Below are 24,226 nucleotides of genomic sequence, written 5' to 3'. Positions count from 1 at the left end.
GACTTAGGTGGACAGTGGTCTCACTTTCAGTAACCACATCGCCACAACAGTCCGGAAATCCTATGTGGCACACCTCATCACTAAGGGCTTTTCATCCAGAAAAAAGGAGGTCATTGTCCCACTGCACTCATCCCTCATTATAGAGTATAATGCCCCATTTGGTATGTACCTCACAAGACATCTGCAACAGCTGGAATAGCCACAGAAATACCTCACTAAAAGAATCACAGGCCTAAAGCAGATGCCATATGCTGACCATCTAAAAAAACTCCAGCTATACTATGTGGCATATCGTCTACTCAGAGGCAATCTCTGCTTAACATACAAGGCCATGTCAAACCCTGAGCTGTCGGACATGCTCCACTTAAAGAAATCCCAATCCCCCAGAGCCACATGCTCCAGGGATCTAAACCTTGTCATCACAAAGAACAAAACATGCTGGAGGGAGAGGTTCCTGACCCAGAGACTCCCCATACTCTGGAAGAGTCTGTCCATACATGTCAAGCAGAGTGCCTCCTTGGCAGTCTTTAAAAGTAACCTTGATGATTGGATGGGGGATAAGAAACTCACCCCAGGGATCATGTCAGTCGCCCTGCTAGTCAGGGGTCCAGAGAAGTAAATATTGTGGGAAGAAATATCCAGGGAATTGTTATGGCTAGGCTTGTATAGGCCCTAGGGCCGATAGCCTAGTACCAACCTATGAACTATGGGTCTACCGGGGGGGGGGCTCACATTTGTATGTTACTTTGGCAGACAATAGAACTTAGCCACTGAGCTTCCTACTAAATTAAATTTATTTAGGGCATCTTTTCTTGTAAAATAGCCAAATCTTAGGCCTTTAGCTACTAGTTCTTTAAAATTCATTATAGCTTGATAGAAAACATCAATATTTACTGCCCTATATATTTGGCCATCAGATAAACGGTCCATGCACATTTTCAGGTATTGTTTCCAGTGCATAACAACAATTTTTCTATCTTTATCTGAGGGTTTTATAATTATGTCTGATCTTTTACATAAATTTAATAAAGACAACCATTCATCTTGCTCATATTATACAAAATGTCTTTCTTCTCAGAAGAAAAATCTTTCAGAACTTTCTCTAATGCAAAATTAAACATCTTAGAAAATTGCAAAATCACCTGGTTGTTAAATTTATTTATTTTATTTATTTATTTGCAGTTGGTTTACCAGGATAGTCCATTGGGCCAAAATGAACCCGTTTTCAATGGAGTCCTGGGGAGAAAAGCTCCAAAAACAAACTAGGTACATACAATAGATTACTAATGATAATTATACAAATGTAAAAGGATAAAGCATTTCATTTCAAAATTCAGGAAACATTTCAAACAATACAGTCTAGTGATGATAATTTGAGGTGTTTTAGGCTGTGAAAAGTAATATTGCATAATGCTACAGAGTAGTTATTATGTAAGGAGCATAAGCTTTACAAGGTGCAGTCAAATACAGTCTTTGCAGATACCATGGGAAAAAAAAATAATGTGAGTTATGGAGATTTAATAAGGAAAAATTGCTGGAGTAACATGAGTGTGAAAGGAAGATGAAAATTGCCATTATTAGTTATGAGGGGTGGGAGCAAGAGCATTCCCACTGGGACATTAGATGTATGTGAAGAGATTTTTTGAACATATAATGGTTAGAGGTGGTGCAAATGGATGGTGGTAGTGAGTTCCAAAGACGTGCTAGGTTATAGGATAGTATGTTTTTGCCTGGGGGACGAGTTGGTTTGTGCACTTCTAATAGGTTTTGATTGATTTAAGTGAAACTGAAATATCTGTTTTGATAGTTCTTAGTTTTTGGGGTTAGGTGGGGAAACTAGTTTTGCCTTTATTTCAAGGGAGGCCACTTTGTGATCTGATCTTACCAGTGATGACATGCAGGTATAAAAGTACTAGTATAAGTAACCATTTCAGTATTTAAAGTGCAATATGCATTAACATTTTCAGCTGTTTCAATTGAAGAATCACAAGAGAAGAAATCCAGCAACTCATCTTCACTTGCAGATACACTGTCTTCATTAACTGACATACTTTCACCATTACATTCAAAGTAATTAACCAAGGGCAGCTTTTTTATTAACTTAAACACTTCTACTTTAATAAACTGTGCAATAGGTAGAGCTGTTGGTATAAACTTTAAACCATACTTCAAAACAGATATTTCAGTTTCACTTAAATCAACCCCTGATAAATTCACAATACAGTTATTCAGATCACATCTTTTTATACTGCTAACTACTGTGCAAACATGTTTAAATCAATATTTAGTCCTTTTATTTTGTTTGAACTGTTGAAAGTCTCTGTTACCTTCATGCCTTTGTTTAAAGTTGTTTTGTTGATTGTAGCCATTCTGCTGTCTTCCCTGTTGTTTCCCTTGGCCCCAAAATGTATTATTTATGTAATTAGGTTGTTGTGAAGCACGCAAAGGTGGATAGTCTGTATTTTCATTATCAGAGCCTGCAGAAGTATTAGTTCCACCTGCAGAGGCAAAGGAGACATTTTGATGTTTCTTAGATCTCCCAGAAGCATTTTTAAAGCCTCTGGTACCATTCTGATTGGCTACCTTCTTAAAAACCAAACCAGAGTCATAGTCTCTTATGTCTCTTTGTAACTTATTGATTTTGCATTGTATAATTTCACTAGAGTTTTCCTCTAACTTAATATTTAAAGAACATAACAGTTGTTCAAACTTAGAACCACCCAGCTGCCCAGATAATTCATCACAAGCAGCTGCAATTTCAGCCTTCACTTTAAGCTGTTTTAAGGTATCATAAGCAACCATTCCCTTACACACTTATGGGAGGCAGGTGAAAAATTTAACCTACAGGTTGGTGAATGTGGCACCTTCCCTTGTGGAAGGTGTTTGGTTTGCCCCAACATTATCAAATGTTTTGAAAAAATAAATGGTGAAAAATTCTGTTCCACTTCTGCTTTTTCATGTATAACTAAATCAGTGGTATATGCTTTGTCTTTCCCATGTAATTTGTGTTATATAGGGGAGACTAAAAGAATATTCAAGCTACGGTTGCAAGCACATAGAGACAAAAAATAATGATGCTATGAGCCTTATAGCTTTACATTTTTTTGCTTGTCATAGTAGTGACTTTTCACTGTTAAAAGTTTGTATTTTGGAACATATTTCAGAAATAGATGAAGTGTTAATGAAAAAGAAATTATTTTACAAAGAAACCTTATATATTTTTAAATTTAATACACTATCTCCAGCAGGTTTAAATAGTGAATGTAACTGGAGAGTGTTTCTTTAAAATTTATATATGATTATTTTAATTGATGGTTGACTAATTAGATGATTGTTTGTGTTTAAGTGAGTGTGTGTGTGTGTGTGTGTGTGTGTGTGTGTGTGTGTGTGTGTGTGTGTGTGTGTGTGTGTGTGTATATATATATATATATATATATATATATATATATATATATATATATATATATATATATATATATATATATATATATAGATATATAGATGTATGGAGTGGCATATTTTGTAACTCCAGGAAGGCTGTGTCAAGGCTCCAGAGTGTTATTTAGTGTGAATAAACTATTTAATGCAAAACTGGTGGCATTTATTTCGCTGGATTTGTAGTCTGATGTATTTTTTACCTTAAAGCTTGTTTTCAGAGACTTGACAGAGTCCCTGATTCGCTTGTTTAGAATAATGAGAGATGTTTTGCACTGTTGTGCACATTCCCACTTATTTCTCAACAGGATTTTTTTTCTTTTGTTGTACAACCTGCTAACACCAGGGGTCCACCAGGGTGGCTTGTTTTTGTGGTGTGACTTGGATTTATTTCAATCTGGTACTGCTATTTTTATGCAGTTGTTTAAATGGTCATACATCACTTTTGTGTATGCCTCTGCATAGGTTTCTGTGTTTTGAGGGAGCTTGGAAACTAGCTATGCCATTCCTTAATAGGGGTTAAATTACCTTAGAGAAGTTCTTAGTTTTTGGGGTTAGGTGGGGAAACTAGTTTTGCCTTTATTTCAAGGGAGGCCACTTTGTGATCTGATCTTACCAGTGATGACATCAAACTGAGGGGTGCAGCACTCTCTCATATTTGTGAGTACCAGATGTCGGATATTTTTTGCCCTTGTGGGAATACAGACTAGCTGCTCCAGGGAATTTTAATTTACAAAGTCAAATCTTTGGGCCTGCATGTTAGTGGTCATGTATGCCTCTCAAATAATTGAGGGGTAGTTAAAATCACCCATGAGTATGGCATTGGGCTGGATGGTGAGTGATTCTAGTAACTTCAGGTATGATGTATTGGTTTCCTGTTTCATGGTGGGGGAACTGTAGCTAGCAAGAATATGGTAATATATTTCTCCCATTGTTGGTTGGACATGGAGTAGCTCAAGCATGTTATATTGTTTGACAAGCCTTGAGGTGTGCTTATCCTTTATGAAAATAGATATATCTCTGCCTTTTGCTCTTTCATGTTCAATGAATGTATAAAAGGCATTATAGCTATGTACTACCGGAGTGCTTTCTGTGGCTTTGAATCATGTTTCAGAACTGCACAAATGTCAGCATTTTCCAGGGTGAGAATAGCTTCCATGGACTGCAGTTTCTTACTGAGGCTTGTAGCATTGAGCAGTAACATCTTTAGCTTGTCCTGAGTAGCTTTTGTTATGCTGGAAGATTTGTCTGTTTGGCAGTGCTGTAATGTTTTTTGGCCAGTATCCAAAAGCATTGAGGTGACAGGTGAAGACCATCCCTGACAAAACAGTGTGGCCTTTCAGCCTTGTCCTCCCAGGCTGACAAGTATTGGACCTCTTTGGAATGACACCAGTAGCTAAGCCAATTGTTAAAGCCGAGCATTTTCTGCTGGTATTGTGGCATCATCATTGAAGATGGTAAAATGCTGCTCAGTGCTAGGCTCATACCTTCCTGTGACACATATTCTGAGAGCGCAGTCATGTCTCTCTTCATAATAGTCCAAGGAGGTGCATCTCATGTCATTCACTCCCACAAGGACTACAACTGAGTCATACTGGTACGTAGGTGTAAGTGACCTGAGAGTTTGCATAATCTGGTGAATCCTGGCCCCTGACAGGCAACTAACTATAACCTTCTCATTATCCAGCCTGGTAAGAGGGACATCAGTGTGTCTCGCAATGGAGTCTGCTATAACCAGACTATTGGGTTGTGGAGTGTTTTACCTTACGGGCGTGATAGTTGCGATACAATGAGATGTAGCTTTATGTGTTGTGATGGGAATTGTCTTTCCTTGTTTGTGTACATCTGGAGTTCCTGAGCACTGTACCTGAGAGGCCTTTGAGGTTTGGGTAAGTTGCACATGAGTACCTCTGCATATGTGTGTCTGTGTGTGTGTGGTCCTTTGTGAGTGCAGTGAGTGATGTGCGTGAGTCGCTGACTACATTTTTGTTGCTTTTTGTGTCTGTATGTGAGAGTTTAGCCTCCAATGTCAATGTGTAACTACATCTCTCACATACTGTATTTGCCTGTTCAAGAATTAAGGGGTTGTCAGTGTACATAAGGTAATTGTTACATTGCCTCAGGAGGCCCATGCCATGTCCACCAACTTGGATGCAGAGATAGCAGGAAAGTGTCCATCCATGATTGCAGGTCCTAATGTGTACCTGAAAGGATAGGAGTGGAGGGCGTTAGTAAATGGATGAGGGAAGGGTCCTTATCTGGTGTCATCTGCAGATAACCTAATCAGTGATGTTGCCCAGAGCCAAATCAGATGCTGTCTGAGTAGCAATAGTCCTGGGTGTTGTAATAAGGTAACTAGCATATTAAAAGCTTCTAGTGTCAATTGTGTTTGTTCAAAGCCATTTTGAAGTGAAAGTACCTTTCTGGTGACCTGTCTTCAAATTACCAAAACACATTTTGCTGATTCATTTAACTGCCTTTCATGGACTCTTTTTTTAGGAGTTACAAAATCTGAAAAGGCAAACATTTTGTAGAAAGAAACACTGTTTCTGAAGCATTATAAATACATTGATAAAAATTATATGGATATTTCAAATTCTGTTTCTGTGCCAAGTCCTTATACCAAAAAAGATTTAACTCATCATAGACTTTGTTCTGGCTTTGTACTAAATTAAGCCAGGTCATCAAGGCAAGAGTACACATTATGTCTTGTGGTTTCCATGACTTTATGCATTTTATCTTTTTAACATACACCACAATTGACATACATAGTTCAGAAATGTCGGTGTTAAAGTAGATTGCAGCAAGTTTACCCTTCCTTGGTTAAATAATTTTGCATGTGCATAATCTCATGGCATACAGGGATTAGGTTTAAATTTGAAAATGAAGTTAATGTGGGCACATCCTATTTGTATCCGGGAAGAGTGGATTCATGACATAAGCACAGTTAACAGTGAAGTTTCACAAGACACATCCAAGAGGACCAGTTTTCCGAGAACATCAGGAATGAAAGAACAAAAAATGTATTGAATTGATCAGCATTCTGTACGAAGAAAGCTAGTGACACAGTAGGTGAATAAGGAGCATTAAGACTGTGATACAATGGATTACCTATATTATGTTAACAGATGGGTAAGGGAGCCATAACAGTAAAGGCAGACATAAAAAAAGCTTTTAAGTTGTTGCAGAGATACAAAGTGGAGCAGGAATGGGTGTGTTTCCAGTCAGTAGTACAATAATAAGTGGATGACTTTTGTCTGTTCAATAGCATGTACAACATTTGAGAGATTTAGTGCATTCTTGCACTAGGTAATGGCATAGAAGGTTGGTGAGGACAGCATAATGCATTATCTGTATTTTCTCTGTGCAACACAGGCTAGTTCATAACACTATCAACAATTAGTTGCAAACTTTGAGAGAATATGCAGGGACCTCAGAGTCCCCATTGAACTGAGAAGGTGGACAGTGCATCAATTAGAATATGCTTTCTAGGGACAGAGATAGACAATAAGATAGGGTTATGATGCTTAGCTGAAGAAAAGGTTGACAAGTTAAACAAATCTTTGGAATAGGTTTTGGAGGTAATTATAAAATAGTTAAAGGAATTTTGTTCAGTTTTTGTTTGCAGAGTAATCCCTGTCGGAATTTCATCCATGCAGTGGCAAGCAGTGAAAACGGCAGGATCACAAGGGGTATGAAATGGGATCTAGGAGAATGGCAGAGTTTTATTTGGAAATTCAGTGGGACAGCACAATAGCAGCAGATTAACATGGATGAGAAAACAGAAATATAAATAGATATCCATCCTGCTCCCTTCCTTTCTCAGCATGTTTTACACATAGCATACTGTAATTGTAATTTTCTGACAATGTGCAGATAAAATAAGATGTTCGCTACAATGTGATCTCAAACAATCACTACAAGTCTTCAGCTGATTTAACAGCTTTATTTTAGCACTTTCAGCACTGCGGTGGTGGTGCTGCGGTAGCGTTGTCGCCTCACAGTTAGACGTTGCCCATTCGATTCTCAGTTAGAGCGTCTTCTGTGTGGCGACATGCATGAATGGGCATTCCTTCGTTGAAGGTTGTGCGTTAGGCCCGACAAGCCAGCACGTCAAAATCTACTGTCAATCATTAGCGGACCGGAGTTCCGCTGTGGCGACCCCTAACCGGGAAAAGCCGAAAGAAACAAACAATTTAGCACTTTCAGCCACAACATGCAGGACTTCTTCAGAACGAAATGTGAAACAATCTAATACTCCTATATAATAAACAAAACAGTCATGTGATGGAAAAAAAAGCCTTATCATTTGACCAACGTTCTATATAAAAAACAGTAAAACAATATATCCAATTTAACAATAACAATCAATAAAAATATGTATATGTAAATAAATTACTGAATTATATAAAAACAGAAATAACAATAAACCATAATTTCATGCATTTGTAACTTAGCAGTCCTCATATAATTGTTTTTGTGTGAGTATAATAAACATCATTATGTCCTAACATCAACTTAATATTTGCATTATTTTTAGACACACACATATAGTTGTGTAACCCACCACCTATGTTACACCTTCAAAACTGAATGCTGATTTCCAGTTTTTATGGAAAATTATTTCTGTCTGGTCAAAGATGGAATTGTATTGAAGAACCGTAGCTCATGTAAAGTCACCCCCCCCCCCCCGTGTATTGTTTCCAATCTCAAGTTTTTTGTCCAAACATTTCAGTTGATCTTGAAAATGGGGGTGTACTTTTCATGTATTTTTTTCTTTGACCTCCTTACCGATGAGCACAATAAGTGCATTTTCTAATCTCTTTCACTCTGTCTCAGCATTTTAAATAATCATCCGATGTCAGTCTTCATTTATCCTTGACAGATGGGACTCTAACAGCTAGCACAAGCCAAAAGCTCCTGAGCCAAGTTCCTAGCCAGAATGCCTCTACCTAAATAACCTCATATCTTGTTTGCCATTCTTCTTGTAAAGATGAGTCAACCAACTCTCCTTGAGCTAAGTAAAAAATATAATGTTTATTCCATTTCTATTTCAGAATCTCCTACCCAGTTAGCTTACCTGTGTACCCCTTATAATACTCTCTGTTCTCTTTCTCCTTTAATCTTTACCATTTTTTTAAGTGAGCTTTCTGTCCCTTTCTTCATTCGTCCCGTTTAGTATGTGTCCTACCATTGCTGGTAGTGCTATCTCTTTCTCCTACCTCTGGTAGTTTTTGGTGTACCATAATTGGGAGCCTTTCCTTCTTTTTTCCCTTTTTTCTGTGTGTGTGTGTGTGTGTGTGTGTGTGTGTGTGTGTCTGCCATTGATCCTTGTCTTTCAATATGGCAGATAAAAAAAGGAAAACTACTAGCTTGAAATCCTGTTCTGGTTGTGGCAGAAAAATGCCAACTCCGATGGTCCTCTTTCTTGTGTGTATTGCTTGGGCGTAGTGCACTTAGAACAGCAGTGTAACATTTGTCAAGCCTTTAGCCACCGCACCCTAGTTAAGAGAAAGAATAAACTTATTATTTAATATTATTTAATATAATAAACTTATTTTAAAAGGTTTATTAAAAACATCTTTTGAAGAAGCTTTGTCTGGTCAACTTGGAAGTCCTAAATCTGAGGGGTCTTCTCCTTCATCATCCTCATCTTCCTCAAAAAAGAGAAGTCACTCTATGCTGATGTCACCCTCAGCTCTGGCTCATAAGAAGTTGAAAACTTTGATTCCCACAGCTTCTGTGGAATTGAAGGCAGATCTGAAAAAATCTCTGGAATCATGTCCATTGGATGCTGTCCACTTCGGTGATGACCCTCGAAAATGCATCCCCTTCTTCGGTGCCGGTTATGGTGACGGCAGTATTTTTGGGGACTGGTTCCCTCCCCGGCACCTATAGCCCAGGAACCACAGTTTCTTTCAGTTGCCAGAACCAGATATTCTCCTTCAGTAGACTCTTTTGTGGGGCAACTACCAAGTCCCTTTTTGGAAAGGCCAGAATCTCCTTCAGCCTTGTCGGTATGGTCCACTAGGAGTTTGTTGGAATTCAACATCATGAGGTTGGTGGATCAGCTCCTGGTAGTAAGGGGTCTTTCCACTTCTTCCCAGGCCTCAATCCCTGCTGGAGAAAGGCATCTTTCTCCAAGGACTCCATCAGACATTCCTGCCATAACCACTGTGGCCTTAGAGACCTTAGCTGTGACTTCCCTGATGCCAGCTGTCCTAGTGCTGACAGCTCTTGTGTTTTGGCTCCATTCTCTGCCTTGAGTTCCTCGGTTGTTTCAGAACTGATGGACAACTGGGATCATAGCTCCACAACTCCATTTGTGGGCTCTTCCTTGGCTCCTACCTTGATGGTGGTTTCTTTGCAGTGGGGTGGGACCATGGTTCCAAGGTTGCCCTTCCAGCTTCTCAACTCCCATCCCTCTTGAGGGTTACCTACTTTTCAAGTTATGGAGAGGGCCTTGGCCTCTGCAGGCTCATAGCTGGTTTCTCCCCCATTGGAGACCTTCCCCAGGATCCCCTCTGGTCCAGATCTTCCACCAACCACCACACCTGGACAGTGAGCACCAGTACTGCAGACACCCCTGCACAGGGCCCGACCTCTTCCGATTCCTCCACAGAAGCTCCCATGAGGATTTGCTTCATAAGAGGTCATGTAAGAGGAAACACCTTGATTCCCCAGAGGAATCTCTCACAGAAGACGGGATTTTGATGACGGGTAGGGTTTCCCCCAGTCACCCCAGAAGACATCTCCTTTTGAGACATTCTCAAAATATTAAAGCAGAGGGGTGGCTGGAAGCCCCAAGACCCATCCTCAGAAGTGTCTGTGTACCTGTAAGCATTCGGTGCTCACCCATCTACCTTTTGGGTGACCCCGCCAGCTGATCTTATCAAACTGATTGCCCAGTGGGCATGGAAGGCCCTGGATTCCATAGAACCAATCCCCAGGAGACCAGATAAAATACTTTCAGCTCCAGAAGACCATCAGCATTAGGCCAAGAAGTAACTGGTGGAAGAAAGTTCCATTGTTCATCTCCCTAACCAAGAGTCTAGAGTGATGGACAGATTTGAGAAGCAGGTCTATGCTTCTTTAACCTTTGCCTTGTGGTCATTGAACCTTTTGGCACACTTCACTAGACTTCAGAGGGATCTGGTCAATGAGCTCTCAGGTACACTTGCAGGATCTATGTCTGATGCGGTTCAAGATAAAGTAGCCTCCCAGTTTGCCACACTGGATTCTATCTCCATCTCGTCCATGAGGCTTATTGCATATGCAGCTGAAGGGATGACTAGGTCAATGGGTTCAGGTGTAGCCACAAGTAGGCATGCTTGGATGCATTTGTGTGAGTTTGTGGAGTCATTCAAGTTTTAGTTTGTCAATGCTCCATTTGACATATCTTCCCATTTTGGCCTTAAAGTTAAAGATACCTTAGCCAGTTGTGAAAAAGATGGAAAAACCCTTTCTGCTGTGGGCATATGTATTTCCAGTCCCCAAAGCTCCTATTCTAGGAACCAGAGAAAATGTGGTTCAAGAAAACCCAAGGGCCTTTCCAGGACACATGTGGTAATGACTCCTCTCGGGGCAGAGGAGAGAGCTATAATGGAAGATGCTAACCACACAAATCAGGGTTCCAGAGATTCCTTCTCAGGGAAACCCTACCAGCGCTCCTGAAGAGAAGCATGATTCCTTGCCTCTGGAGGCAGTCAGGGGAAGACTATCCTTGCACCCAATGGCCTGGCAAAAGATAACCACAGATGCTTGGGTGCTAAGGATAATTACCAGAGGGTACCATTTTCCTTTCAAACTGACCCCAAAACCAGGAAGAAGGATCCACAATGTTCTACCCAATCAAAAGGATCAGGCAGCTCCGGAAATTCAAAAGCTGCTAGAAAAAAAGAGTCATCCAAGAAATCCCACCAGACCAGATAGGATCTGGATTCTATTCAAGATTCTTTTTGGTGCAAAAAAAGACAGGGGACTGGAGACCAGTTTTGGATCTCAACACTCTGAATCACTTTGTGCAGCAGATGAAATTCCAAATGGTTACTGTTCAGTCTATGCTTCCCTTCATAGGGAAAAATTATTGGATGTGCTCTGTAGACCTCCAGGACGTGTATTACCACAGAGAAATGGACAAGCACTCCAGGAGATTCCTCCTCTTCTGGCCAGGAGCCAGTCATTATCAGTTCCTAGTCCTGCCCTTTGGTCTCACCACAGCCCCCCAGGTATTCACCAAATATATGATAGTGGTAGCAGCTCACCTGAGACTGCACGGACTCTGGGTGTTTCCATATCTGGATGACTGGCTCCTTACTGTCCCCACCAGGCATCTACTCAAACAGACAGGGGATTTCACCCTACACACTTGCTCTCATCTAGGGATAACAGTGAATCTCAACAAATCTCAACTAAATCCCACCCAACAATTGGAATTCATAGGAACCAACCTGAATACGACCTCTTGCATAGTCTCCCTTCCTATTGACAGTCTGCAGAAAATAAGATCGCAGGTAGACATGATTCTTTCCAACGACAATGTTCCCACATTACTAGTTCTACAGGCAGCAGCTATCACCTTAGTACCTCTAACAAGATTCCATATGAGGATCCTCCAATGGCTTCTATCCTCCCAATGGTCCATCCTCACTCATCCCGTATCTCATTCCATCCCAATTACCAGTCATTACAAGAATGATTTATCTTGGTGGATTGAATCCGTGGAAATTCTTCTAGGCTGGCCATTTGTTTCTCCTCTTCCCCAGGCCATAGTGACCATGGATGTCTCTCAGATCAGGTGGGGGGGCATTTTAAGGGAAGGACTGTCCAAGGCACTTGGTCCTCTATAGAAGCCAATCTGTTATCAATGTTCTGGAACTGAGGGCAGTGCTCTTAGTGTTGCAAGCCTTTTGAATTGTCCACCCTCAAGGAATGATTGCAATTCAACATGTCAGTAGTCTGGTACAACAAGCAAGGTGGAACCAAGCCTTACTCCTCTGCCAAGAAGCCCTCAGAGTGTAGCAATGGTGACCTCTTCAAACTGCTTTTTGGTAGCGAAATATATCCTGGGACGCTTGAATATGATCGCAGACAAATTGAGCAGATGCATCTTCCTGCCTCATGAGTGGTCTGTCAATCCCAGAGTGATGAAGGAGATTTTCCATCGCTGGGGTCACCCTTGCTGTGACCTATTTGCATCCCCCTAGCACAAGTGCGACAGCCACTTTGCCCTAATCCCCTACAGGGGGAGTCCCTGAGAGATGCCCTCCTTCATGATTGGCCCTTGGGACTACTCTATGCCTTTCCCCCCAATTCCTCCAATACCCCTTTTCATAAAGAAGGCCATAAGTACTTCAACATCCATGGACACTGGACCCGGATCCAAATCTCCTGTCCCATCCTCATGGACTAGTGCATCCCAATCTGACAAATCTAAAGCTTACAGCTTGGCTTCTCCAGTTCCATTGATTGCCAGGTAAAATAACTTTTCTTCCCCTGTTCAAAACATTTTGCTGCCTTCCTGTAAACCACAAGGAGATGCTACCTCAGCAAATGGAAAATATTTTCTTTATGAGCAAGTGATAACAAATGTGATCCTTTCTCAGCTTTGGCTGAAGAGATTTTGAAATTTTTGTCTATGCTTTTCAAACAAGGAGCTTCTTCTATCCATCAGAGTTCAGCTTGCTGCCATTTCTAATTTTCGTAATGGTTTTGAAGGACAGTCTTTAATTTCGCATAGGTTGTGCAAGGGCATTCTAAAATGAACTTTAAGGTTAAAGCCTCCTTACATCCTGGCATCCTACTATGGTTTTGCAATCCTTGATCCAATTCCCATTTTGAGCTGGCTACCTGTGATTTGAAGTTTCTTTCATGGAAGACTATTTTCTTAATGGCTATTACATCCACTAGGAAGATTTCAGAGATTCATGCGTTATCTTCAGAACCTCCATACTTGATTTTTCATAAGGACAGGGTGTTACTGAGAACCAATCCAGCCTTTCTTCCAAAGGTTGTATCTGAGACTAACATTAATCAATCCATTGAATTGCCAGTGATCTTCCCAACCTTTTCAAACAAGGTAGAATACTGCTTACATCTATTGGATGTCCACAGACAATTGTGTTTTACCTCAACAGAACTAAAGATTTCAGGAAGTCGGACAAGTTATTTGTTTTCTTTTCAGGTCCTTCCATGGGTAAATAATTTTCTAAGGTTACATTATCTAAGTAGTCAAGAGATTGCATTATCTTTGTCTGCAACAGGAAAAATCTTAAATTGGCAGCTCCAGTTAGAGCACACTCCACAGGACCTGTAGCATGTCTGCTGTTTTTCATGCCAAAGCTTCTATGGATGACATTTGTGCTGCAGTGATGCGGGCTTCTCCTCATCTTTATTACTCATTACAAAGTGGATCTGGTATCCAGGGAAGACCATCATTTGGTTCTATGGTACTCAGAAATATCTCACCCTAAGGCCTCTGAAGATTCAAGGTAGCTGGGATAAATGAAGATTGACATCAGATAAAAAAGTTATGTACTCACCCTAACATTCTATCTGTGTTGTTGATCTTCATTTTTCCTTGGCACCCCATTCTCCTTCCCCCTCCTTTACACTCCTTGAGGAACTGACCATAGTCATGGCTATTTGCTTCTTCGTGTATGACTTTGGATATAGCCTCTTCAATGGTTATACTATTACCTTTACCTAATTTGTTATAGCTGCAAATTTGATTTGAGGTAATTTTGGGTTGGAACTTGGCTCAGGAGTTTTTGGCTTGTGCGAGGTGTTGTAACAGACAAGCCGGTTCCGAGACTAGGAATGAAGTCCCATCTGTCATGGATAAATGAAGATTGACAACACAGATGGAATGTTATGGTAAGTGCATAACTTCTTTTTTCCACCACTTTATCAAAATTGATGTCATCGAAGAATATCATGGACAACTTAACTTACCAAATTCTTTTTCTGCCATAAGAGGTGGTAACTCCTAAAGCGCAAATAACAATTAAAGAAAGTGGGCTTGGAATAAATAGTAGACTCAAAATTATCAACATCACAAACCTTGTACAAAGTAAGTACTGAATAATTCATTCTAGTAAAAGAGAAAGTACATCTTTTTTTTAAATAAACTTTTACTATCATTAAATTTGTTTAAAAACGTCATGAGCAGTACCATCTCAAATGATAAAAATGTCATCCAGGAACCTTAAATAAAGTTGGATTTGCCTCATCTCCAGCATTTTAAAAACAAAATGTATTTCCCAGTAACATAACACAAAATTCCCAAACAACAGAGCACAAGCAGCCCCATTATGACAGTGGTTACTTATTTAAAAATTTCTCCGTTAAAAGCAATTGTTTAACACATGCTCCATTACCTCACATGCAACTTTGATGCAATTAGCAGTAATGTCTTTAAACCATAGTATATCATCCTAAAACCACTCTAATCTGCTATCTTCAGGGACAGTAAATACATCTTTAATACCTACAGGAACTAGTAATGTGTTTTGACTATATTTAAAGTCTTAAATGTTCTCCAAAAAATCCCAAGAGTCTTTTAGAATGTGTGAAAATAAAGTAAAAATACCCTTAAAGGTTTTATCAATATAAATGTTCAGTCATTGATCCCAGCTTCAGAAATAACTGTTCTATGGGGAAGGGGGGATTTACCACCATTTGCGGTAACTTCTGAAGCCATTTTCTTCATTATGCATTTTCCTTTTTAAGGATATTCCTATAGTGTCACAGTCACATGCAGTGGCAACCAAGATTGTTTTCCATTGTTCTAAACATAAAAATGCATTTAAAAATAGTTTTTCACATTTCTAAAGTAGGAAAGCTTCATGTTGTAATATTTTCACATAAAAAAATCAAATTATTGACTCTTGCATCTTATTTTCATACACTACAATTTTATTTATTTATTTTTATTTGTTCTTCATTTTTTGCAGAAGACCACTAAACCACCAGTCTCTATTGTTGCATTTTTTTTTTATTTTGGCTCAAAATGTCTGTTCAAACTGGTTATGGAGAAGTTTGTAGGACTGTTCTATTGTATTAACGAGAATGAGACAAAAAATTTAGATAAGGGAATAGGATTAAGTATTTATTGTTCTTCACTAACAAAATAATTATGTGAATTTATGAATAATTACCAATTCAAAATAAGCAATTAATTTCATAAGAAGTTACTGCTGTATGTGTGTTTGTTCATTTGCTATAGATGTACACATTGACCAAGAACTAGGAAAACATATTGCGTTCGGGATATAGGATGGCACTCTAAAGTCACCATAAGACATGGCAAATGTGAAAAATTTCCAGGTCATATGGGGAATCTAGCTGTCTAAGCATTTTGATCTCAGTTTATTAAAATTCAAGTTCCATCGTTTGGAGAATTAATTTAAGGTATTTAAGAGCAAATAAGGGAAGCCTAATTTTCTTGACTTCAGTATTTTATTGTGCAAAAAAGGACATTTAATGTTCTGTACTACATAATAAATCTTTGTGAAAGTGCCAGCTAAACATTTTCTGAAAATGCTGTTTCAGTTGGTAATTTGTACTTCTTTTCTGCATGTAAGATTCAGGCATTTATGTTGTGGGAATTAACCTGATATTGTCATAGACCATGAAATGCTAACAGCAGAAAAACAACTTATAACGATTAATCTATTTTTGTAACAATTTTATAAAAGATTGTTGGCATGTAAAAATACCTGAATGGTATATCTGCAACATTAAAAGGGTGGATACAAGCATCTTATTGAATGGCAGTCAAAAGTATATTTACTGTCACAATTAGAAGTATGGGTGGAAATGGGTACCCATGTTAGTCTTAGATGTTTGAATACTTAGTTAAGTTACCATTAATGTTTGGCAATTAGCAGGTACTGGCAAAGAAAACCAAAGGTATTATAAGGACTGACTTGTAAACTTTCATTTTTGATAATAAATATGGGGTTCTGTAAAAATTAGGTTAGTACCAGAAGGGATCCGACAATCATTTTAAAGTAGATTGTAATCAGCTAGAACATATTACCTGTGGTATTCATTAATTTATTATGCTGGCAAACAAAATGATAAGAGTCTTTGATATGGGGTGAATGTTTTATGATGTAGTTATTAATTACAGAAGTGCAACTTTTGTAATATGTGTTAAAATAGCAAACAAAGCAGTAGTTCTCAAGCTTTCCATAAATCTTTCCAGCCTTTAAGAATAGGACTATTCTGACCATTTGGAATTATTGGTCAGAGGTCTGTACAGGAATAGTCTAAAGATGAAGTAGCTTTCTTAGTTGTGGAACTAAAAGGATCAAAAAGTCTAGTACCTTTTCCTTAGGTAAATGTTGTATAATTTGTTGTATCTGTTCAAATTTCTCTCTCATAACATATTGGTTCAGAAAAGTCTTTGTCACTGGTTTGATTGTTGCTATGATTAGTTAATAATTCTTGTAAGCAATTAATAAGTCATTCTTATATCATTAATGGACTATATACATGGATCCTTCATGCTCTGCAGATAAATTCCATTCTTTTCTTTGGTTAATAATAAGTAATGTCTTTTGGCTTTTCCTGGTTAGGGGTCGCCACAGTGGAACTCCGGTCCGCTAATGATTGGCAGCGGATTTTTACAGTGCTGAGTTGCCAGCCCGATGCCCAACCTTCAAAGAAGGCACACCCATTCACACACGCACCTACCTGCATGTCTTTAAATGTCACAAGACCATGGAGAGGACATGCAGACTCCACACAGAAGGTGCTCCAGCCGAGAATCGAACAGGAGAACCTCTTGCTGTGAGGCGACAACGCTAACTGCTGCACCACCACGGCCTATTTTATTTGGTTAATAATGATGAATGAAATTTACCATAGGAAAGTATAAAGAAGATAAAGGAGATAGGAGTTGTTTGGTAGTTCCTGGAATAAGTTTTTGATTTTGATTTGTAGAGGCTTTGATTTGAGTATATTTGTCAAATTAACTATGAGGAATTGTTAATCTGATTTTTAAATTTTTTAACATGCACAGCTGGGCTTTATTTTCCCTGAAGGACGTCTTTGTTAGGTAACCTAGATAAGAGGCAATGTGCATTTTAAAGGCAGACCATTACTTTGAGAAATTATGTTGATTTCAGTTGCTTTGCCAAAATCCTATTATTTTTACTGTTATTTCATTTGTAGTGTGACGACGTGAGGTATTGTCAGCAATCCAGGAGAAGTAGGGCAGTGGATGTGTAACATAGGAAGCACAGTTAGCAGGAGTTTTGTAAAGAATTATATGTCATTTGTATATCAAACTGATTTGTACAGATGCTTGTGTTGAAAATGTATTTGTAAAGCTGCTTGTGTTAAAAATGTACTAGCAGTGGGTCCTGACTGTATTGTAACTGATTAAATGTATATGTTTTAACAGAGGTTAATCTCAGTCCAGCTAACTTTGAAAAATAGTAAGAAAGTAAATTACTTAATTTAGGTCATAAAGATTGTATCTTACAATTCTGACTGCATTCAGAGCCAAAATGTCTGAGAAAACTAGTACTAGGAATGGAAGCCTTCTGTGTTGTGTCTAGAATGGAACTAACTGCTACTCTGGAAGAGTGGAAGTGTTTTATGGTTTTATGACTTCCAGTATCTACAACAGATCTTAGCAAGCTCTATGTGTGTATATTATTGACACATATGTGCTAAATCCTTGCGGGGGAGTAGCCTGAGAACCAGAAGTCACATGACCACATGTATGTGATGTCATTCTGTAATTCATCACTGAAATTATGTTTTCTAATACTAGATGAGACTGAAGTCTCAGAGCACTCTGTTTTCGGAACCTGACAAAGAAGGGCCCCTCACCTACTTCATCTTACCTTGCACTGGTAAGTGAAACATGGAATAGTAATTCGATCAGTCAGGAAAAATAGTGAGATTAGTTAAGTACTGTTTTTCTGTATCTGTGTGAATCTATTCATCTGTGTTATTTTTAATATTTCCTGTGCTGAAACTCTGGTGTCTATTATAAATAGATATTTAGTATTTTCATGTTCTTTCATTATTTATTATTAAATATATTTAAACGTTTCATTGTGGCTGGTCCTTTAGAGAATACTTTAAACTTTGAGGACTTATACCTTATCAGTTTTCATATATCTAAGTGCCTTGTTTTTTTAATTCATACAATGCTTTCCTTTCAACATTATTTGTGATAACAAAATGATTGTTAACCTTGTTAGATAAAATTTCTCAAGTAACTTTCTCACAACATTGTTCAAACACTTTTAATGTGTTATGTAAAGCTGGTGCAAACACAGACGGTTTTCTCAGCGTCACAAATTACCACATCATGTAACATATACTTAAATTAAGCCTTCTGGCATACAACTTTAGCTCTAATAGAGTTTTAACCACATCAGCTCTAAAAGAAGCCACAAAATTCACCCCAGCCCTAAGACTTTAATTTGTATAGAACTAAAAACATAACTTGTTAAATTAAAAATTCTGGAACAGTTCACTAAATGCTCACTCAGTTGAATGTTGAAAGGAAAGCATTGTATGAATTAAAAAACAACAAGACACTTAAATATAAGAAAGCTGATAAGTTTGAAATATTTTCTGGGTATCTTTACCAGTTTCACATTTTTGTGTTTTTTGTTGTTGCTTATTTTACTTTGTTGTGCTAGCAATGCATTTTAAAGTGCTTTTTATAGTGTTTGTCTGTGAAAAGGTAATTTTTAAAGACTTTTACTTTTACATGTATTTGCTACTTGTCTTCTTTGTGCCCATCACTGGGGAAGCTGCTGCCATTAATAATACTGTTGTTCACATTTTCCTGTCGAAAGAAATAGAAAACTAAGCATGTAGCTGCTCCTCCTCAAATATCGTTAAACCGGAACAGTTTACTTTGTCTGGATCATGGTTTAATTCAGGCTATTGATCCTTCCTATAAAGTAGTTTCTGGTAAAAGAAAGACAGATACCTCCTTTCCTGAAAATATTCATGATTCTGAATCTGGACAGAAGGATGTATGGGTAGATACAGGATTTTCATATTTCATACTTCTGATTCATACTCAGAGGAAAGCTCATTTTCTGAATTTCCCTGTGGGGGGATCGCTTCCTCTGAGACAATTTCTAGAATTACAAAAGAAGTCTTGTGTGACTGGATATAGGGCAGTGATTTAAATGTAATGGGGGGATGAAATTAATGAATGCGAAAAACAGGTGGTAACAAATTCTTAGTTTACAGTTGGGACACTAAGTTGACAGTTGTGGCTCAGTGCCCAGTTGAGCTCATCTGGAGAGGCAGGATGTGGAACAGATTTTAAGGGTGGTAATCTGGTGAATGTCTGAGAGATGTGTGTCTCAGAGCAATGAAAGAGGGGTAATGAGGTTGCTTGTTCTGTAGTAGTTCTAATGTGTGTTTACATGCTAAGATCTAACATTTGCTTTGGCATGTGTTTTGTACTGAGGACACTGTGTCCTTAATGTAGACACTGTGTCCTTAATGTAGATGCATGGTCCAGGGATCTAAATCTTGTCATCACAATGAACAAAACATGCTGGAGGGATAGGTTCCTGACACAGAGACTCCCAGACTCTGGAATCGACTGCTCATACATGTCAAGCAGAGCACCTCTTTGGGCCTCTTCAAAAGGAACCTTGATGATTGGATGGAAGATAGGAAATTCACCCGGGGGGGAATCACCTCAGTCTCCCTGCTAGACAGGGATCCAGGGAAGTAAATACTGTGGGAAGAAATAGCCAGGTAATTGTTGTGGCTAGGCTTGTATAGGCCCTAGAGCTGATAGCCTAGTACCAACCTATGAACCTTTGTGTCAGTTTGCTCCCAGTGTAAGTTCTACACAAGAGTGTAGTACAAACTTTGCTGAGATGTCCTTTCTTAGTCTGGACTGTAGCATATCTTCCCTTCGTTACTCAAATGGGGATCTTGTTTAGTGACTCTTACAGCAGAGTTAGCACCAAAGTATTAAAATGCAATATCAACTGCAATTACCCCATTGTGCATGGTTGTGTAACAAACAATGGGACAGCAAAAGCCTATTAAAAGGCATAAAAAGCATACTATGTGCACAGTACTAACTATTGTTTATATATAACCTAAAAAAGCAATGTGAGTTAAGCAGTGTGTCTTTTACTTGAGTGCAGATATGACAAAAAGTGCCTTGCATTGCCCTCACAACTTTAAGGTAAAAGCACCTTCATATATATATATATATTTGTTGGGATCTAGGACAAGCAATTATAGAGCAAGTATTTAAGGGCCACTAAATCACATCCTGACCACTAATAGACCACACATATCAAAAGTCCCAGGAACTGAATTACCAGCAGGCACCACACACACACACACACACACACACACACACACACACACACACACACACACACACACACACACACACACACACATGCAACAAGTATTTGAGTGACAATACACATCACCCAATATAAAAATAATTAAAGAATTAAAAGCAACAAAATATGCTGCCTGCACCACCAACCCACAGGTTATTCAGCTGTGTCCCCACCACATGCTTTGCTACTTTTATGTACTAATTCCAAAATCACACAAACACAAAGCAAGGGGAAACAGTTGCTGATAAGTAAGCTGTCTTCTTTACTCCATACTTGCACGATCTCCAGTTTGACAAGCTAATGGTGAAATAGCATGTTTTGGTGATTGGGATTTATAGCGATCAGTAACACTTGACAAGAGGTGCATTTAGAAGGTTGGACCCAATGAATTGTTACTCACTTATCTGGTCCAAGTTCAGGTTTCATGCTCTCATTTGACAGGTTGGACCAAATGATTCATCTCGTCCATGGTTTGATGTCCTGTTCCCATTTGTTATACTTTATATTATAGTTTTAATGGGGACATTACTGGATGCAGTACTAACTTCTGTTTGTGTTACAGCGAAACAAGTGTTGTAAGTAGAATGGTATTTGTTTTTAAATAGCAGATTAGAAAATGTATTCTGTTCAGTCCTCAAATTTGTAAAATTAGATCACCTTTATATACTATGCCTTGAGTTATAGCTTTAGTTGTGAGTCTTTCCACTATGTATTTACATTTAAAAGTGGGCAATTTAGTCATCCATACATACATTCTCCTCTTACCTGTTCAATCATGATGATGATGATGATGATGATGAGAAAACTCAGTGGGAAAAGAAAATAGGAAGAAAAAAAAGCCATTCTTTCAGAGGATTCACTCACTCACTCACTCACTCACTCACTCACTCACTCACTCACTCACTCACTCACGGCAAGCATACCTATGGGTAATTTAAAGAATCATCAGTTCACCTGCATCATGGTTTGAGATGTGGAAGGAAACCAGAGCACCCAACAAGACCTATAGGGATGAAAGAAGGGCATGCAGGTTTTGCACAGAAGATGCATTAGTTGAAAACCATACTGAAAAACCAAGCAGTCCAAAGGCAGCAAGTGATTTATCTGTTCGTCAAAAATAGATACCTGAGAACTATCTGGATTTTAAAATTAAATGCTGCTAAATCCAAAGATGTTTTTTTCCTCTGTAGCACTTGGGTATATCACTACAAGCAGCAGAGGGTAATTATTGGTACAAGTTTCATTTTGTAATGCCAACTTTAATCAGCTCTTATAGTTCAGAATTGTAGTCAGACGTATTAACCATGAATAGTTATAGTGACTTTGTCACGTTTCTGTCTTCTCTCGGTTAGCTAAATGTCAACAAGGAACAATTTAAAAAAAAAAAAAAAAAAAAAAGATTGATATTCATATAGATTGTTTTGTGTGCCACTGCAAGCTGAGATGTGCTTGTGGCATGCTTTACAGCAGGTTTCGTAGCCCAGTTAATTAAGAATAACAGGCAATTACCAGCTGATTCATAATCCAAGGCTGAAAGATACACTGGTAAACAGCTTAAGCAATGTATCAGTTCTTCCTCAGTGCAGTTAGTAATGTCAAACTCTAGTATATTACTGTAGGTAAGGTTTGGTTACTGTATTGCTTATTGCCAGCAGAAAAACTATAGCTCACAGAGCTTAACTCTACAGGAGCATATGTATTGTGTGAAGCTCATAGCATAACTGAATGAGCTCACATCTGCCTGTTCCTTCATTTTATTATCTACAAACTGGTTCCGTTGTGGCATTTGAATTAGATAGATTCTTATGGAAAGCACTGACTTACTGACAGTGTTGTAAAAAACACTCATATTCAAACTTTCACCAGCAGTGAATGACTATTTACTGCTGACTATCTGCATACTGAAACTATTCCTAGTTGGCTATAATTTGGGTTTTAGTGAAGTAGTTTTGTAAATAGTACAGATTGTGTGTACTGGTTTAGTTAAATGGAGTTCAAGCATGCCAGAAGTTATCATAGATGTATAACTTAGCTGCAAAGGGAACATGGTGCCTTGAGGATGTAACAAGACATACTAAGTGATCACCTAGGTTTCACTAGAGATACTGTCTAGTAGTTTAAGAAGAACACATCTTGGATACCGTAAGACTGACAGATCTTATAAAATTACAGGTACATCATCATTTTAGTGTTTCTTTACCTAGGTAGATTAGATACCATATAGCACTGTTATCTGTAGTGCCACCTTTATTGGTTGCGTAATGATAATAAAGTAATCACTTTGAACCAGCTCTAGTGGTAAAGAGGGACAAATCCATCACTGTGGCCCAGGTGACCTGAGTTTAATTATTGGTTTAGGGGATTGATAGAGCTGGTAGGGGAAAATGGTCACACCTGCCCTTGAGTGGAGGGTCAGGGGGAGTAGGATGCATGCTGTCACAGATGACCAGAGGAGAGATGGCATTATATAGCTATCCCAGGGGCAAGGTTTCAACTTTACCAGATGACTGCCTGGTTATAGCCTCCTTTAGTGAGCACAAGGGAGTATGTGCCTGCAGGGGGAGGGTGCTCTAGGTCCTTTTAGTACTGCATCTAGGTAATTCCCTCACCTCTAGGGGTAGGGCATTCAAGTGCCCTCATAGCTGGGATGCTGGCAAGGATACAAGCAACCATGATGGTTGCCTGAAAGACATTCCTTCCTGATAGCTCTCACTGAAAAAACAGGCTCAGGTCCAGTTAGGAATAACTTAATAGCTGGCAGGTGTGGTGTAAAATGAGCATAGAAGAAATTAAAGTAAACCTTATGCTGTCTGTGTAATGAGTACATACTTTGAACACTCAGGGTTTACTAGATAGCTGCAGTATAATAGGTTCAAGAGGTGGGCATGAACTCCAGTCCTGTCCTGGGATTACTTTTCAATGGAGTGACCTGAAGGGTCTGTAGTTTTAGTACAAATTCAGGAACAGCACCAAGCCTAGGCTCCCTACATATGTGTCCAAAACCACAGTTCTCACTTTGGCAAAGGTCATAGAAATAAATATGGATTAGTTTAAAGGGGATATAGGTCATGAACATTTTCCACACATAGATACCCCACAATATTTCAGTTGAAGTCTTCAGCTATACTAATGGTTCCTTACTGTTTGCTCACTTTGTTGATTGTTTCTAAACACATTTTATCATTGTAATTTATGTCCTTGTTCCCAGGCAGCAATAACTAGGAATTTTCAGATGTAAATTAGGCTAAACATTTTAAATGTTGAAACCTGCTAGTGGGAGTCTGGAAAAGTGACACTGAATGGGTGAAAGAATGGATTTATATATACTAAGTTTGAGATGCCATTTCTGGGAATATTCCCTTTTCTCCAAGGTATGGCGATCTTGGAGCATGTATATATAAGTTCAGTGGTGTGGTGGGTGCTGG

The 24,226-nt window shown here is 38.7% G+C and overlaps 1 protein-coding gene across 1 annotated transcript in view; it reads right to left on the bottom strand.

The window, feature by feature from the left end:
* Nucleotides 1–2,480, bottom strand: part of NABP2 (nucleic acid binding protein 2) — a 181,216-nt gene extending 178,736 nt beyond the window's left edge. The window contains exon 1 of the mRNA XM_044083736.1: nt 2,328–2,480. The gene's annotated coding sequence lies outside the window, so the exon portion shown is untranslated. The remainder of the gene's footprint in view (nt 1–2,327) is intronic.
* Nucleotides 2,481–24,226: the final 21,746 nt, after the last annotated feature.

This window comes from Protopterus annectens, chromosome 9.part0 (assembly GCF_019279795.1).
Source record: "Protopterus annectens isolate FY-2018-M chromosome 9.part0, PAN1.0, whole genome shotgun sequence".
NCBI lineage: Eukaryota > Metazoa > Chordata > Ceratodontiformes > Protopteridae > Protopterus > Protopterus annectens.
Note: the sequence above shows the minus strand (reverse complement) of the source record. Positions and strands in the feature narration are given on the sequence as shown.